Raw genomic sequence first — 18,359 nt, forward strand, 5'->3', positions numbered from 1 at the left:
CTTTAGTGTAGTGTCTGCACTATAGCTCCTATCCAGAAAGGTACTATGGTAATGTTCTTCATGACAGGTTATGAGGAAAACCAGAAGTTTGTTGACACTGATAGGGAAGCATATGATAAAAATACACATTACATACTCCTAATGTACAAAATTGTAGTGCTCTGAATTAGCTGATTTGAAATGACTGATGAATTGATACAGTCCTTTGTTTACTACAAAATAAACTAAATCTACAGAATCTTAGCTACTCAGCTAACAAATTGCTAAAAACTAAGGAGCCAAAGGGACTGAGACCTAGGGCAAAGCTGTGCACATGTGACAATTCTAAGACACTCAAACCCAGGAACTGAAAGCAAGAAGGCTTAGTAAGAAACAATACCCAAGCATGGAAAAAAAATCTTAAAGTAGCATTCAACTTCTAACAAACAGGAAATTACAAATGAAATGAAATTTTTGTAGCTATTGTATGAGTACTCTCAACCACTACATATTGTTAGTGTTTTTTGTTTTGTTTGTTTAAATAATTGTAGGCCTTGGACACAGAGACTACCATAGATTTAAATGCTTACATAACATGTAACAGAGCTCAAACTGATTGTGAAATCTTGTGATCTACATTACAATAGTTCTCTACAGCAATTCTTAAACAACCAACAAGTGTATTTTACTAGTAAGTCACGTTTTAAAAATGACAGTAGGCAGATCTAATTATGAGTGATCCACGTAGAACAAGAATCCAACAAATCAATATACAAGATTTTTGAATAATTATCAGTTTTTGTCCTCGCAGACTTTAAAAGGTATGTTTTAGCATAAAACCTATCTTGCATATAAGTTTCAAGACTTATTTTTTACCTAAGAACTTACAAAGTGGAGAAGAGAGAAAAGAAATGTGCAAAACATATAAATCAAAGGTGATCTGCACTGGGAGAAAGAGCTTCACACAGATTTATACAGCAAGCAATTCTACCAGTCACAATTCAATATCTGAAATTACATTTAGTATAGAATAAATCACACAACAGTGATAATCCATGCAGTACTGTGAGCTTTAACTATGTTTAAATGAAAGACTTACTGAAATGGGAACACAGTAGAAGTGTTTTCTTCAATCACACTCACTTAATATCATTAAAAAACCTTGTCTGTATTTTAAGATGCATTGTCAATGCACTGTAATAGACATTAGATAGCTGTGTAACAGCCCAGAGAAACATTACCAGTGTATTACATTAGCTTTAAATTGAACTAATACAGTTAAAATGCTCACTTTAGTTTCTTCCTATGAAGAAAACTCCATGAAATTACAGAAGCTGAATTTCCATTTCTGATGCCATTGAAGCAAAAGAAAAGAAGATAAATCTCAAAAGACTCCTAAACATCTATAAAAACTAAGAGGTGTAAGAAGGAAAATTAACATTATTGACGAATTGTTGGAAAACCATTAATGAACAATGTAAACCAACAGCAGATGTAGTCTTTTCTCAACCTACATTTTGCATACCAGAATCCATGGTAAAGTCACAGAGTAGGACATTGCTTCACTGCATAAAAGGCCTCAATTTCTAATGAAAGGGATCAAGCAGATAAATTAGTGAAACAAGCTATAAACTTTCTTATAGATGCTTTTTGTCCGAAGGCTCCATACAGAGATGAATTAGACTATTCTGTCCACCTGACTAACAGGTAAGTAACAAATGTAGCAGAAAAAAAAAGACATTAGAAGGGAATAGCTAGCTTGGTACATGAAACAAGAGCAATAGATGCTGTTTAGATATATTTCAGCAAGGCTTTGGACACCATATCCCATAAAATCATCACAGAGTAGCAGATGAAGAAAGGAAGAGCATGCAGGAAGGTGGATTAAAAACTTGGTGAATGGCTGGGCACAAAATCAACTAGTGATCAATGGCCCCAAGTCTACCTGGAGGCGAGCAACAAGAAGGGTGAGCTGGGACTATTCACCCTGGAGAAAGGTAGGCTCAGGGAGATGTTACCAATGTGCACAAATATCCAAAGAGATGATGCAAGAAAATGGAGCTAGTCTCTTCGCAAGTGATGGCCAGTGTCAGCACACAAACAGAAACACAGAAGGATCCCTCTGAATATCAATTATCACTTTCTTACTGTGAGAGTAACCGACCACTGGCACAGGTTGCCCAGAGAAGCTGTAGAGTCTCCTTCCTAGGAAGTACTTAAAAGCTTCCTGGACATGGGCCTAGTCACTCAGCTCTGGGTTTCCATGCTTGAGCACAGACTGGTCCAGGTGGCCTCTGGAGGTGTCTGCCAACCACAGCCATTCAGTGATTCTGTGACTGGGCTGTGTATCAGTAGTGCCATTTGCACACAGCAGAGGCCTGGAAAGGAACAGAATATGTACACTAAGAAGTACTAGAAAGTATCTGACAAGAAGTCAGCACAGTAGTAAGAGAGATATTAAAAGGTTGGAAATTTCAGTTCTGTTATCTAAGAAATCAAAGAGGACAAAAAAAGAGTTTCTTGCTGACAACTGCAGGCTGATGCTAAGGCTTTGCTGCAGTCATGAAAGAGACTAACAGAAGATGTCATTAAAATGACAGGTTAAGGCAAAGCTACACAGGTATACGTATTCTCAGGTAGCTGAAAAGACACAAAAGAGCACAAAGAATTTTCAGACAACTCAAGTGAAATACTGCCAAGACACTTTTGTAAAGCTGTGCAAAATCCAATATGAAGACAATGTATTACAAGCACAGATATAAGCACAGGAGCTCTGCACCTTCAGACTTCAAACTTTATGTAGCTCACTGTACAGATAATTTTATTTTCTTCAGTCTCAACACAGATTAGGAAGCTGCATCCAATATCATGCCTCTGACTTACCAAAAGACAAGTACTTAGGTCAACCCTTGTTCTTAAATGAGGGTTCAAATTATTTATGGGCAGAGCCTCTCTTCCAAATCCTAAATCAGAGTGAAAAATATACTTCTGCCTGCACACATGGATGTGTTGACATGCATCAAAACACACAAAGGAAGTGCGGGCCCTTGGGTTCTAATAAAACAACCAGAAACGCTCCTCTCCCATCCAGGGGCACTCTGGGACAAAGAAAATAGATTTGACATATTTTGAGAACGACTTTCCTGTGTGAGAAGCTGTACAACTTGAATTGACTATGTCTACTGAAGTAGAATAGCCCAGTAAAGGCTGCACACACAGAGACTTGTTTTGTTTTGCAAATAGCTTCTCTACATTATTAATTTAGTTTACTGGAAATTAGTTTAATTTAGATAGAGTAAGTCAGTTAAAAGTGTGTGTGCAAAAGGAAGCACAGATGAAGCTCTCCAATTTCCATTTTAAGAAATAAAATGGAGATCTCTGCAACAACATTTAATTGCTGCTTCAGTCTGGTGTTGAGGCAGCAAGTTATGGGACAGGGCTCAGGGCCTATCAGCTGTGAGCAAGGTCAACTTAATCACTACACAAAACATCACAGGTGTTGTTTTGAGAGTGGGATGACAGAGAAAAGAAAAACAAAATACAAATCACTATTATTCTTGCTGCAAAAATAATCTTTTATGCAATAGTATTTATTTACTGTAATGATTTCCCTTCTCTCAGTATACTTTTAAAGCTATAGGAAAGGAAAAAAGCAGAAAACTGTCTTTTTTTCAGAAAGGACTTCTGAAAGAGTAGTCTGAGAACCCTAGATCCTTTTCAGATACATTTGGTTGAATAGTGTGAAGCATTTGCTAGCACAAGTACGTACTTATTTGAAAAAAAAGTTAGAATCAGAAGAAATGTATGTCAATGTTATGTCATGGTTACAACTACACACAGAACAGAGACAGAACCTGTATATGCTGCTTAACAGTATATGTTCCAACAATTAACTAAAACATCCTGGATATTGCCACTTAAAGAGGCTTATTAAGACCATTGCTTAAATACAAAATAAAGAAGCCATAATAAAAAAAAAGTCAAAGCCTTTACATTATGTCAATACCACCACTATGCTGGGTCTGCTGGGATGGTGTTAACTTTGCTCATACAGCTAGCAGGGCACCATGTTTTGGATTTGTGACCAAAACAGCACTGGTAATGCACCTGTGTTTTAGCTACTGCTGAGTGTTTGCACAACAAGGCTTTTTTTCCTTTTCTCCCCCAGTGTCACTCTAGCAATATTGGGAGTAGGCAAGAGGTTGGCTGGGGGGCACTGACAGGACAGCTGACCTAAGTGATATCCCATACTATACGATGTGGTGCTCAGCAACTAAAGCTCATGGAAAAGAGAAGGAAGGGAAGGACACTTGTGGTTATGGTGTTTGTCTCACTATGCATGACAAAGCCCCCAGGCTTTCCAGGAATAAGCTGAACATAGCCTACCAAAGGAAAGTAGTGAAAGATTTCTTTGTTTAACTTCGCTTATATGCACAGTTTTGCTTCATTTATTAAACTGCCTTTTATCAGAAACCGTAACTTTTCTCACTTTCGTCCTTCTGATTCCATGCCCCACCCCACCTGGAGAGAATGAGTGAGAGGGTGTGGGCTTAGCTGCCAGAAGGTGTCAACCCACAACCATCACCTTTCAGTGATTTGTTTCAGTTACTATGTAACTGTTACATTCTTTGAAATGCATTACAGTATTACACACATCAGATACATCCTTCTGGACAACGGACAACTCGTAAATTCTCTGGCTGCCAAATGAAAGAAACACAGGAGAAATGAAAATAAAGTCTCTAAAAAAAAAAATGTTAACACCATGGTCAAAATGATAACAGCTATGTTTGGAAAACACATTATTCTCACAGCTATACTAAGAAAGGAAAGATGGGAGAAAAAAATATTTCATCCAAGCTAAGTCATTCAGGAATGCAAAGTAAAGTGAGGAAGCTGGGCTTGTTTAACTTGGAAAAAAGAAAGCTCTGGGGAGACTTCACTATAGCCTTTCAGTACTTTAAGGGAACTTATAAACAGGAGGGATACTGACATTTTACATAATCTGATAGTGATAGGATAAGGGAGAGAGGTTTAAAACTAAGAGGGAAGATTTAGATTAGGTATTAGGAAGAAATTCTTTACTTAGAGAGTGGTGAGGCACTGGCACAGGCTGCCCAGAGAAACTGTGGACACCCCATCCCTGCGAATGTCCAAGCACAGGTTGGATGGGACCCTGGACAGCCTGATCTGGTGGATATCAACCCTGTCCACAGCTGAGGAGTTGGAACTGGGTGGTCTAAAGGTCCCTTTCAATTCAAGCCATTCTACAATTCTATGACTTGTTCTCCTAAAAGAACACATTAATACAGTAGGAATTGATCCACAGATCAATTAAGCATCACCGGAAGCAGCACAATCACTTGAAAAACAGGATGCTAATCATTTAATATACAAGGAAAAGAAGTCTGTCAAAAACAAATAGTAAACACTTCTGTGAGTGTGACTATATAAATGGAAGGCAACTTAATTTTTGGGCCACTGTACATAGCCTCAGGCCACTGATTCTGAAATTGCAATCAATAGACAACGAGTGCACGAGGCTTTGAGATGTAACTTTATCCATTCAGTCTTCTTAAAAGTGAAACTCCTGATCTTTCCAACTTCAGCTTGACAAAAGCACGGCACAGCATGAAAATAAGTTTTGAAGGTGCAGCAACAGTTCATTCCCTAAGCACATGGGGTGCTAGTGCCTTGGTCAAAGATCTATTTTTCTCATGTATTATTACCAAAAGAAACAATCCAACTGTATTTCTACTGCCAGGAACTTGTTCCCATCACCACCATGTGCACAAGCATTTATCCACAGTAAGCTAAGAGAAACTGATTAAATCTGGCTTGGAAAATCATTTGCATGTGGATCACTTGACAGCTCTGTGCACCATATATAACAACAATTTTGCTGGTATAAGAAAGAGATCACATACAAAATTACTCCTCCAAGTGGGATTAATTTCATGACTACAAAAACAGAGTATAAGACAAATTTCTTATTAAGAACTCCTAAAAGATTCAATTCTTGTCAACTTTGCATTAGGCCTGGTGAAGGATTTTTAAAGAGTCTTTTTAAAATTGGGATGACACGCTTTGGTATAATCAGTTTCTCTTTTTTTAAAAAAAAATGAAAACAATTTTCTAGTTTTGCCTTCCTTAATGTGTTGTATTAAACTTTTGAAGTGAATGGGATACTTCAAGACACTTTTGGAGGCACAATCATTAAGCATACAAATCTTCTTCCTGTTTAAAACATCTGCACAATGATAACAGTCTTTACACCCCATCTACAAAACTCCAGTCTCTGCATTCTAGCGTTTATACAGCATTGCCAAAACAGCCTCCTTCACATTTGCTTTTTCTCCCATTGTCCATAAAATTCCATTTTATAATTCACCTTTAAATTGCTCTTCTAGAAGGAGTTGTTTTCAATGTTAGAACTGCTTTTTCATTGACAACAGAATTTTGGCATTTTCTGCTGTGATTTTAAATCACAGTTCCTCTTGATCTCCACTATGAACACATTTGAATGTGGAAGATGCTCCTTATGTTGCAACTTCTAAAATACAGTTTAGCTAGCTAGCTTTATCTCCAAGCACTACATTTGGATGCCAAAAACAGTCTATACATAATCAGTAGCCATGGAAACCATAGACATATACACAATATTGGACATGCACAGACCAGTAGGCATCTCACTTGAAAAGAAATAACGCCCAAAGTAAATGCAGAGTCTCCTGATCATAATTATGTCACTTGACCCCCAAACCCTCCCCTTCTGAAGGTAACGTCAAGAATCCCCAAGCCTGACTTACCCAACTAGCAGTGACTGGTCATTCCAGTTACCTTCATCATTAGTTCATTGAAGAGAAAGACAATGACTCTGTTCAGATCAGCAAGGTATGCAGGACAGATGTGAAGTTACAAAATGATCCTGCATGCAGATGTTTCCAATAGTTGATGTACATACAGGCATCCAAGAAAAGCAAAGTGGCGTATCCTGCACACATCATGTTAACATCCTCAGAATTAGCATACTAGTTGATTTGTCTGATAAAGATATTCTCAGAAAAACTATTTTGAGCGTAAATAAGCTGACAGATTGAATAGTGTCAAAGAAGTCTGTTGAGCAGAAGGCAAAAACTGGTAGAAAGGGATAATTTGACATATTTCATATTACGTATATTATTTTTAATATGGGTATGCATACATAAATAATGTGAACATAGTTTTAAATGAGTTCTCTTTATCAGGATACCATAGCCAATACAATAATTTGCAAAAAAAACGTTTTAAGTTTTTACTATTAAAATTTAGCATGTTAATAAAAGCCCAGTCTTTCAACTCCTCTTTAGATACATACTACAGGATTTGCCTTTTCCCAAGTTTAGCACTGAAGAAGCCTACTGCTCAGATTTCCGAGTTACCCAAACGTCCTAAGGTTACTAAATGCTTAGCTCTTCATTTTCATCTTCACCTTGGCTACCACACGGACAAAACAGAAGTTTATATATAAAGTGGGAAAATATCTGCAGTTATCCTCTGCTGAAAAAAATTTCCTGTAATGGACAGGAAGCATGCTATTCAGTGAAGGCAGCCTCTTTGTCTGCCAGAGTAAGCTGACAAATATTACTGAAGGTACCTGGCCTGACAAAGCATCACTCGCATGAGAGGAGAAAACACTTAGAAAAATGAGTGTCTAATCCCTCCTCTGCACAAAAACAAAAAAAAAAAAAAAAACCCACAACCCACAGCTTTTCACAGGCTTAGCCAGTCTGCCTGGCTCTGCACAAAGTGAGAAACAGCAGGACAGAACCAGTGTGCAGCAGTGACAGGGCCACATAACTGCAAAGCAGGGCAGCAAAAAGCAGCAGCACACTTTTGCACAACAGGCATCAGTCAGATTACAGCATGTATCTCTACAGAAGTAAATACACAGGTGGGAGAGTACTAAAGAAAAAACACAGTCTGAAACACTTGGCAGTAGAGGCAAACCCGGGCAGAGCTCTGTCAGGGTCAAAGGAGGTGAGCAGCTACCGATGCCTGCCAGCTCCAGCAGGAGAAAAGTCTCCCTAAATAGCACAGCTTGAGATGTAGGGAATGCAGAAAGATAAAATCCCTGACAAAGTGTTGCACATATTTTTCTGACAGATAAATTGACTACGCACAGGCAGGGCCTGTTCAAACTAAGTATTAGTGTAAACAAGCTTCTTCTGTCATTACTTCATTTATAGCTTTTATAAAAAAACTGCTATCATGTCATTCATTTTGGACTTCTGAAATACTGTTACTTAATACTGACAGTTGCCACGTGTTGGTTCACACTGCAGGAAAGAATGAAAGCATAGATCTCAGAACTCCTTTTGGACAAAGCAAAACAAGATGTTCGCTCCAAGAGTGCGCCTGTGGACTGCAACTATTGCTTATTTGAGCTCATATGAAGCAAGCCACCACAAACCATCATGCAGATGTGGAGCCCCAGTATTAAGTATGCTGCTCTACAAATCTGGTTTTCTTAGGCTGCTCTAGTTTCAAACATAGACTTTGCTAAAATTGACTGAAACAAATCACAAAAGCTCCCTTACTGAATTACAACAAAATGTCTTACTGTACAGTTAATGAATATACCAATGTTATGGTATAGCAGTGTACAATTAACAAATATACAGATGTTAAGGTATAACAGAGAGCTTGGCTATGATATTATTACACCAAAGCAGGAAACAGAAACAACAGGTACACTCACCCGTAACCCAGGCTCACATGGGAAACTCCAGTGGAGTGGACCTCCAGAGAGATCCTTCCCCACTGGCAGTCAGCTCTTAAATGGCTCTAGGAGAGGTGGAGCCAGGCTCCACCCCTTCCTGCAGCACAGGTGAATTGCCTTCACCTGTGCTCCTGTGGCTGACTCATTGCTCGCCTCAGGTGATCAATCAGAGGTTCAGGCCACGATTCAGCAGCCCCATACACTTACATACAAAGAGCATCAAACCAAAGAACTAAAGAAAACTCTGTATTTACGATTGCAGAATTGAAAGAGCATCTAGTTATCCAAACGTAAAGAATTTCTGTATCTTCTGTGCTGTGTTGTTTTTTGTTGTTGTTATTGTTTGTTGGGTTTTTTTTTTTTAGCTGAAATGGCTTCTAGTTGTAACATTGACATTTAGGGATTTAAGTTTAAATTTATGCTTCAAATGAACTGTATTATACATTTTGCTATTGCACCAAGTGGCTCTAGGCTGATGTTTTCATTATCCTCAATATAAGATGTATTCAGGAGTATTCAATGTATTCTAATTGCTAGATACTTTCTAGATGCTACTTAACCATTTAAAGTGTTTTGTTGTTTTTTTTTTGTTGTTGTTTTTGTTTACATATTGTTCTAATGTGCAGTTGAAATAACTTTCTGTAGTCTAAAATATAGGTAGAATGTTTTTAGCAGGTGTTTTTCTGGTGCAGAAGAGGACACCAGGAATAATCTGACTATTAGGACTTGCTAAAATTATTGAGGAATATTTCTGGTAAGAAATGCTGAAAATTATTATTATTTCATATCCAAAATCTTCCTTTGATTTAATGGGCCATCACAGCATCTTACACATAACAATAACGAAATATAAGACAGGCTCTCAAGGAATTAAGGGATTTTCCTAATATTAACGACAATCCATGTGTCCCAGTTTAACGCTATACAGAAATTTGCCTCAGATGCCTTTTCCAGAAAGATGTGCTGCTCATCAAAGCACTCAAAAAAAGTCTACTGGAACCCTTTTCTGACAAAACAATGGTGAAATGACAACAAGTATTCTCACTAATTCCCTTTCATCAACTACTAAGCCAAAGAGAAAAGTCTAGTACTGAAACCATTGTGCATAAACTAGAGCCATCTCCTTTGGAATAAAGAAATATGAAGAGGCAGGTGAGCATCCTTGAAGCTTAACGAACGAAGAGATTCTTCAGTAGTTGCTTTTTTAGGCAGTTGCTTATAGCATGAAATTTAGTTTCCATTTTGATTTTTAATGCTTAAAAAAAGAAGAAAAAGCCTGTGTCTTACTCTGATTACAACGTCCTACACACTGGAGATGTCAGTAATCCTTTGAACTCTTACCACACTGGAATTTTAGTGGCATGTACAAATCACAAGGTTTTATAGCTTACCTCCCTACTGTGGAACAGAGTGTGTTCCTAAAAACAGACATATCACAGAATCCAATGCTGTTCTGATATTAAATAATTGAATATTATATATCTTACTAACATGACTGTTCCCAACTTCTTGAAGTTCCAAGCCTTGTTTTCCTCCAAGCAATTACGCCACATAGCACTATCAGGTAGTCACGTTTACTTGAAAAAGTTTTAAGATCTCTTCATAAATCTCAACCTCCTAAACCTTTCAGTTTATTCTTCTTTTCTTTATTCTGCTAAACAAATGCCAGAATGGTTTGAAATCCCTCACAATGGAAGGAAAGAAAATCCCCCTACCCTAGACTTCTCAGCCTACTCAATCAAATGGATCGCCAAAAGCCTACCATCAAGTATATTTTACAATTAACTGGAACTATTCTCACTTAAATTTAGCAAGAGCTAGTAACTAGGGAGTTACACCTCATTCATCTATTACATCCATCCACCAAAGCAAAGGAACATCATCTGAAAGACTGCATTAGACTGAATCCTTTAAGGACATCATGATGATGGTACAAAAAAGAATCTAGAGGTTACAGAAATATTCTCACCCAAGTTTACGTATCATTTGCAATAGTAATAGCAATACAGAAGCTTTACCCAGAGGGAGCTGCAGACCAGCATCTGTGGACACAATTTTCCAGCATCTCTGTAGTTCTCTCAAGTATTATCTGCAGAACCACTTTGTCTGTGACTCCCTTCTAAAGATGTTTCAAAACATTCCTCCTCAGTAATTTTAATTTAAAGCTCATTTTTCCAAGGAAGCTGGTTTTGAGGATCTTTGATTTGTTTTAGGTTTATTTAAAGTGTTCCCTGGATTATTTTTACAATTGAAAGAAAGAAAAAAAGGAAAATGAAACTTATAAATATATGTGTATGTAAATATAAATGTATGTATATATAGATATACATACATATATATACCTACATATATATATATGTAATGTTCATTTTTCTGCTTTTCCTGGAAGCAACAGGCATTTTTGTTGCCAGATACGTAATCCTGCCACTTTCTCTTGATTATTCTCTGACATACAGATTCTGACAGGAAGCGTATAGTTACCTTTGGCTTCTCACCCACCTAGCCTGCTATGTCACTACGCTACAGCACACAAAAGAACCATGTTAGTGGGAACCTATCTAATTTGAATTCCTGGAATTTTTCTTCTTCCAGCAGCATATAACGCCACCCACACTTTTGCAAGACCAGACTCATGAATAAAAGGATACATACCCGCCTGACACCAGCATCTTCTCTTCTACAGCCTTCTCCGTCATCAAAACCCCAGGAAAATTGCATCAGGAAGGGATAAGAGGTAGCCAAAAAAAACTGGATTGGTCTTCCAAAGTCATAACTATTGCCACACACAGGTATCTCAAGGTCTTCCTGAGAACTGCTGGATGAAGGCTTTACTAACTTGTGACATTTCATTTCAGATCTTGCTGTCAACCCTTTTCTAAACACCCTATCCCAAGGCATGAACAGCATATTGCTGAGGGAAAAAGGGAGTGTTGTTTTTTTTAACTGCAATCTCTGCCTACAGCATCATTTGCAATGATCCTAGGAACCTTTCCCTTCTGAGTCAGACCTGCAGGATACTTGACAGCAATTCATTTTAAACCCTAAAGAACACATATTGCTCTTCATCCATACAGCTTCTCAGAAAATGATTCTAAGCAACAGCTTAGAATCCTAGTAAATACCTTGCATCATTCAGGTAGGATACAGTGCATTTCCAAGTCCTCAAAAACAGCACCACACAGATACAGTCCTCAGCAACCACTAAGGTACAATAATAGTCACCAAGAAAATCCCTCTCCTTATCAACAGCATATGCAAAGAGCTAATTGCAATTTAGCCATTCTACTTCCTTAGTCAACCATACCTACAGGTAGTAACTACAATGATTTTACTAAAGATTCTGTCAGTAAAGATTGCAGAACTCAAAGTCTTAGCTTTGTAAATGGGCATTTTTTAGAATCCAGAACCTGAAGAGTGGGATGAGTTGCACAACTTCAAGGTTTCAACACAAATTTGTATCCCCTATGTTTCAAATTCAAATTAAACTAAAAATAAAAATTAATAATTACACACAAAAAAAACCCACCATCACCAGAAGCTACACCACATGCTTTGATTTCTGCTTCCCAATTTTATGTTCCAAAAGTCACATGTAAAACAGAAGAAATCCAACAAAATCAATATAAGAAAAAAAGTATCAAGTCAAAATATTCCACATTAAATTTAAATTCCCCCAGTATACAGTACAAGAAAACAAAGTATTCAAAAATAAATTTTGGGCACTCAAAAGCCCAAAATATATTATCACTCAGCACCTGTACACACTGCTTCTTTGCACAACTACATAACAAATAATATAATTTAATAAGAAAATTAAACAGTATGTTTGAGAAACATACCTCTATAATAGCAGCCTTAAACACATGCGCAGTATTTGCTGTATTATTATATCCATCTACTAATGTAATTTGTATGTGAAGTATATAATGAAGCGTCATATTAAATACAACATTTTTAACAATTACTGTTCTAAGTAACAGACTCGCATATGGAACTAAATTAGTACTGGGTCAGTTGTTTCAGATCTTGGCATACATCAAAAACACTTTACTGCTCAAAAATAGATTTTGTAATACACTGCCTATTCACTAAATCACTGAAGCCAGCCGCCAGTGGAAGTTTTGCTATTTATCTTATAGTACCAGAAACAGAAAAAGCATTGCATTCCTTTCAAAAGGCCACTACTATCAATCATCCACTTCGCAATGGTACAGAGTCCTGATTTGCAAGATTTTACAAATGGTACACAGAACATTCATTAGGGTTTATGCTAATTTTTTTTTCCAATTGACTTGCAAGTCAGGCATAAAATAAGCTTAATTAAATTAGTATATAAGCAAAACAAGTAAAGAAAACACATTACATATATATCTCTTGGTTGCAGATTGAGATTTTCTAAGATAACTGCCTAATAAATATTTTTCCCAAGCACTTTTTATGCAATTACTTGCTCCTTGTAAACTCCAACTTACTATTCCCAATTGTTTTTGTGATTTAAACAAAGACTATAAAAACTTTTTTATTACATAAAAACATACCACGTACAGAAGTCCTTCCTTATCATTTCCCATGTAATTATTACCCTCCTGTTGTCAAAAACAAACAAACAAACAAACAAAAACCAGTTTTCTCAGGCATTTTGCTCGCTTTTAAGTAAGAATTCTGTCATAAGCAAGACCGTACCAGCATAAGAGTATTTGAATACAACAGTAAGGAGTTGCATACTAAGTCTACATGTAGAAACAGAATGCAATTTTTTTTTGTTTTATTTAACCCACTCTTCAAGACCTTCTAAATTCTGAGCTACCATTTGTTCTAATTTTTGTTTACCATGTCCTCCAGATGCACAGTACCCATCTCAGATGGAAGATAAGAAATAACATCCCTTCCCAAATGAAAACCAAAAAATTACAACCCTGTCAAGAAAGGCACTTTAAGTATCTGAACAAGAAAAAACAATTCTCCCATTTATTTAAAATAAACTTTCGTAGTTTGAATGAAAGCAAAGTGAAAATTTTAACTTTCACTTCACAATTACACTTCACAACAAACATCTTTGCCTTTAAAGTATTATACATTTCAAGACAGACATTTTCAGATTTAAGCACTGTTCTAAGGTCATCTGAGGCAATGTTAGGAAGGTTAATGGTGAAATTCTACTCTGCTATAAAAGAACCTTTAAACAAATACACCCTACTCTAACTTCAAAAAAGCAAACAAAAAGATGCAACTAAATCAAAATTAAGGGGAGAAAGTTAGTATCTACGTATCAGGATTCTGTATGCCGCACATTCTAAAGCACACACTGACAATCATGTGTTCCATTATCACCCTATTAATGAGAATAGGAAACCAACTAAAGGTTATGCCATAACAAAGTTAGCTCTTATTAGGTCCACACTTGAAAGCAATCAATAAGTGTCAAGATACACACAGGAAGTTTCCCATCTTTACTGGAAAACAGAACAAATGCAATGCAAGTAAAGTAGATGTTATGAATAAACTCTGTACAGCCATATACAAACTACAGGCATGGAATATGGAATAAGATGGGAGCCTTTCAACTACGTATCTGGATATAAACTCAAATCAAGAAACACTGATGACATGACTTCTCACTCCTGCTCTGCAAGAACACACAAACGTCCAAACTAATGGTCATTACTTACATATGAAGGTATTAATTAAAACATCAGCATATAACAGGGAAATAATCTCTTGCCTCACATATCTTCAACTTCAGTCTCTGCTTCCTTCAGTTCGAAAGGAAATTATCACAGCAAGCAAATTAAACAGCAAGTAAAAACCTCTTATCACTGAGATTCCATTCACCATTTTTTTAACTTATATATTTATACTTATATATTTAAAAAATATTTTAAAAGAAAGAAAAAATCCAGAACTTACTTCCACTTTAAAAGTCATATTCAACATTGTGAAATTATGAAAAGGAAACTAGACATTTGTATGGATCACAATCAACAAACATAGATGGTTTTCCCACAGCCGTACAAAAAAAAATCAGAAGGAAATGCTTTTATGAAGACTTTCAGCTACAAACAGAAGAGTTACTACGGATAAAGTAGTTACTACAGACAAAGTTAACATTATGACAGCCTTGCGCTCAGGAAAGAGGGAAACTGATGTTGGTCAGTCTCGAAACGTTCTACTGCTATTAATGGAGGAAGTACGGCTTTTCTGTATTTCTATAGCTCGTTTGGAGAGCTAAGCTTTGGGAAGAGAACTGAGGCTCCTCATAAATGTACCAATTTGAATCTGTGTTTTTGAAGATGAGTGCCCACCAAGATGTAGTTTTGACAGAAAGGCAGATTACAGACAAAAAAAAAAAAAAAGACCCTTGCATTTAGACAAAGAGATCTGACAGTAAGTCCTAACAAACCAATCCTTACCCTCCCACCTAGACCTCTGGGAGAAAGTTTGCCATAAGCTGTAAGGCACATCCAAAATGTGAACAGCATCACCACTAAGAGATCTCACAACTTGCATGCTAGTGATGTAGAGTATTAAAGTCATGACAATTTACCTCATAATGCTGAAGACCGGCAAATTACTTTTCAGTTGGAAAAATCAACAGTGTATAGTTCTAAAACAATGTTCAACAGACACTGACAATCTAAAAGATATTGCTACCCATTTTTCTCAAAGACAATTTTTACAATTTTTAAATGTTTTTTTGTTTGGATGTTGTTGAGTTTTTGTTCTTGCTGTTGTTTTGTTTTATTTGTTTGGGTTTGTTTTTTTTCTGTACACTACTGAACTTCACATACACTCAATTTCTTTGTTTGGAAAGGGTTCCCAGGTAAGCAAAGCTCTGACATTCTCAGAAGCACATTTACTCCAAAGTAATAAATTCAGACATCATGTGTATCTTCTATTTCTATAAACTACATGTCCTCATACACTTGAAGATGCTAAGGTAACCTTTCACATTACAATATAAAGAGGTAAACCAAAGCCTAAATTTCTGCATTCAGCAGCCTTTGCCTGCTTTGTTGTATAGGCCCATGGCCACAGCTGACACAGAATCGTAAGGTTTGGAAGGAACTTCTGGAGGGCAGGTAGTGCAATCCCCTGCTAAAGAAGGTTCCCTACAGCAGGCTGGACAGCAAAGCATGCAAGCAGGTTCTGAGTATCTCCAGAGAAGGAGACTCTACAGCTTTCTGGACAGCCTGTTCCAGTGCACTGTCACTCTCAAAGTAAAAATGTTCTTTCCCACGTACAGATGGAACATCCTATGATACAGTTTGTGCCCACCGCCCTTTGTTCTGTTACTGGGCACCACCAAAAAAAGCCTGGCCCCATCCACTTGATTCCCCCCTTTTAGATATATATAAGCAACGATACAATCCCCTCTCACTCTTTTCCAGGCTGAACAGTCCCAGAGCTCTCTGCCTCGTCCTCCCTCATCATCTTTGTGGCCCACTGCTGAATACTCTTTAGAAGTTCCCTGTTTTTCTTCTACTGGGGAGCCCAGAACTGTATACAGCACTTCAGATGTGGCATCACAAGGACACAGTAGAGGGAAATGATCGCCCTTCTTGACCCGCAGGCCACACTCTTCTTAATGTGCCCCTGGATACATCAGCCTTCTTGGACACAAGGGCATACTGCTGTCAGTCAAATCATTACTTGGTGGAAGAATAAGCACCTGAAGAAAAAATCGTAAGTGCTGCACTTCACTAAACCCCCTTACACATTAACTACTTAGAAAAAAAGTCTCATTAAGGTAGAAAGCTGTACATCATCACCTTGTCAACCACTTAGATCTCTCTGCTCAGTTTTAGGCAAGGGTCTGCTCGGTGCCACACCAAAGAAGAAAGGTCAGATGACATGTAACTTTTACCAATGTCACCATCATTGAAGGGTGTTCAAGTCCAGGCACTGCAAAGATTGTTTCCTCTCCTTTCCCAGCCAATTTCAGCATTACAGAACTACTTACTGATCCAGGTTAAATATCTTGACAGCAATGGTAACCCATTAACAAACACTCTATGAGAGATCTGCCAGACATGAAAGGCTTGCAAGGGACAACCAGAATAAAGCCATAACTGCATTTGTATTTTACAAAGGATGCACTGGTCTAGGAGACTGCACAGACCGCCTATATATACTGCAGCCTTTATCATAATTTTGACCACATTTTTTCCTTGTTTTCACCTCTTACCTCACCCTTCCTGTTTCTTTGGGGTTTGTTTTTGGTTTTGCTGTTTTTTGTTTGTTTCTTTTTAAAGGAAGATACCTAGAACACTAAACGGCAGAGCTGACCAACCATTAGCTCATTCTCCATATGAAAACTCTACCAATCTGATGATTAGCACTTGAGACCCAAGCGAAGAAATACAGGTAAGTAAGAAACTAGCAATAAACACACAAACACAAAACTCTGTTAAGCAACACCTACTACAATACATTCTCTTGAACACAACAAAATCCAAGCTACAAAACAAACATCCACTTTGTGTTATCAGTATACTCTAGAGTCATGTGCCTCAATCTTGACATCAAGATAGGCTGGCCACACACCCAAATATTTGTTTTATATCCTCATTTAAAAAACAAACAGAGACTCCAAATCAATTCAAAGGAGTTCAAATTCCATCCAAATACAACCATGAGGTGCAATAATGGTACTTGCTAAAGTAAGTGTTCCATGTCTGATAGGAACATCAATGCTTATGATGATAAATCCACATCACATATATTGATAACTAACCAAACGTATGGCTATGATCCTAACCAGAAAAGCTAAGTCATGTTAATTATCTAATTTCTAATCACTGTACTCTTCTAAGTGATTAAATACAAGAATTAGTGTTTGTACTGAGTCTACCTATACTTACACTTACTCTTTTGTTCATCAGACAAGAAGCAATTATCAGTCCATTTTTATGAGAAAAAAATCAAAAATGGACTCCGCAGTTTGCTGTCTTTCCACAAATGGAAACAACAGAAACTAGGTGGACCATGCCCCCAAAGTACAAATGTTTTCTTTCATCCGTGAAAGGAAATTCCAGAGAGGAAAACAAGTCTGACCAAAGATATGACATTCATTAACACATTTATATAAAGTTTGGCTTCATGTCTATAAACATACACTGATTAGCAAAAAGAGTCTATAAAAAAAATGCTAGAAATATAAAGTATCCCCATTATAATAGGAAAATAATTTGCAAAAATGTTTAACATGCAATTCAAAGCAACGGCATTAGGGGGAAAAGGGCTAAAAATGTTCTGTTCTTTTGTCTTCTGATTTCCCTTTGAAAACAAGACAAAACAAAATCAGATCACACACTCTTCTCAGCAGAATTTTACATGATGGCACACAGGTATGAGTGTTTAACAGCATTCAAACTGGATTTGTAGTACAAATGGTAGGGCATTCTGGGAACGTTTACAGGTAAAAATTGTTAAAAGTCACCAATCAACACAGAATAATAACCCAAGGTAAGTAGTATGAAGCTGTACAAGTACGCAAAGAGCGTTTTGCTGGCAGACACCTCCTGCTCGCTTTAACTTCGATAATATCGGGTAGCAGCACGCCCGCCCTCGCTTTCAGCACAAGAGCTGCGGACTCCCCCAGCACCCCCCTCCACGCGCA

Source organism: Meleagris gallopavo, chromosome 5 (assembly GCF_000146605.3).
Source record: "Meleagris gallopavo isolate NT-WF06-2002-E0010 breed Aviagen turkey brand Nicholas breeding stock chromosome 5, Turkey_5.1, whole genome shotgun sequence".
NCBI lineage: Eukaryota > Metazoa > Chordata > Aves > Galliformes > Phasianidae > Meleagris > Meleagris gallopavo.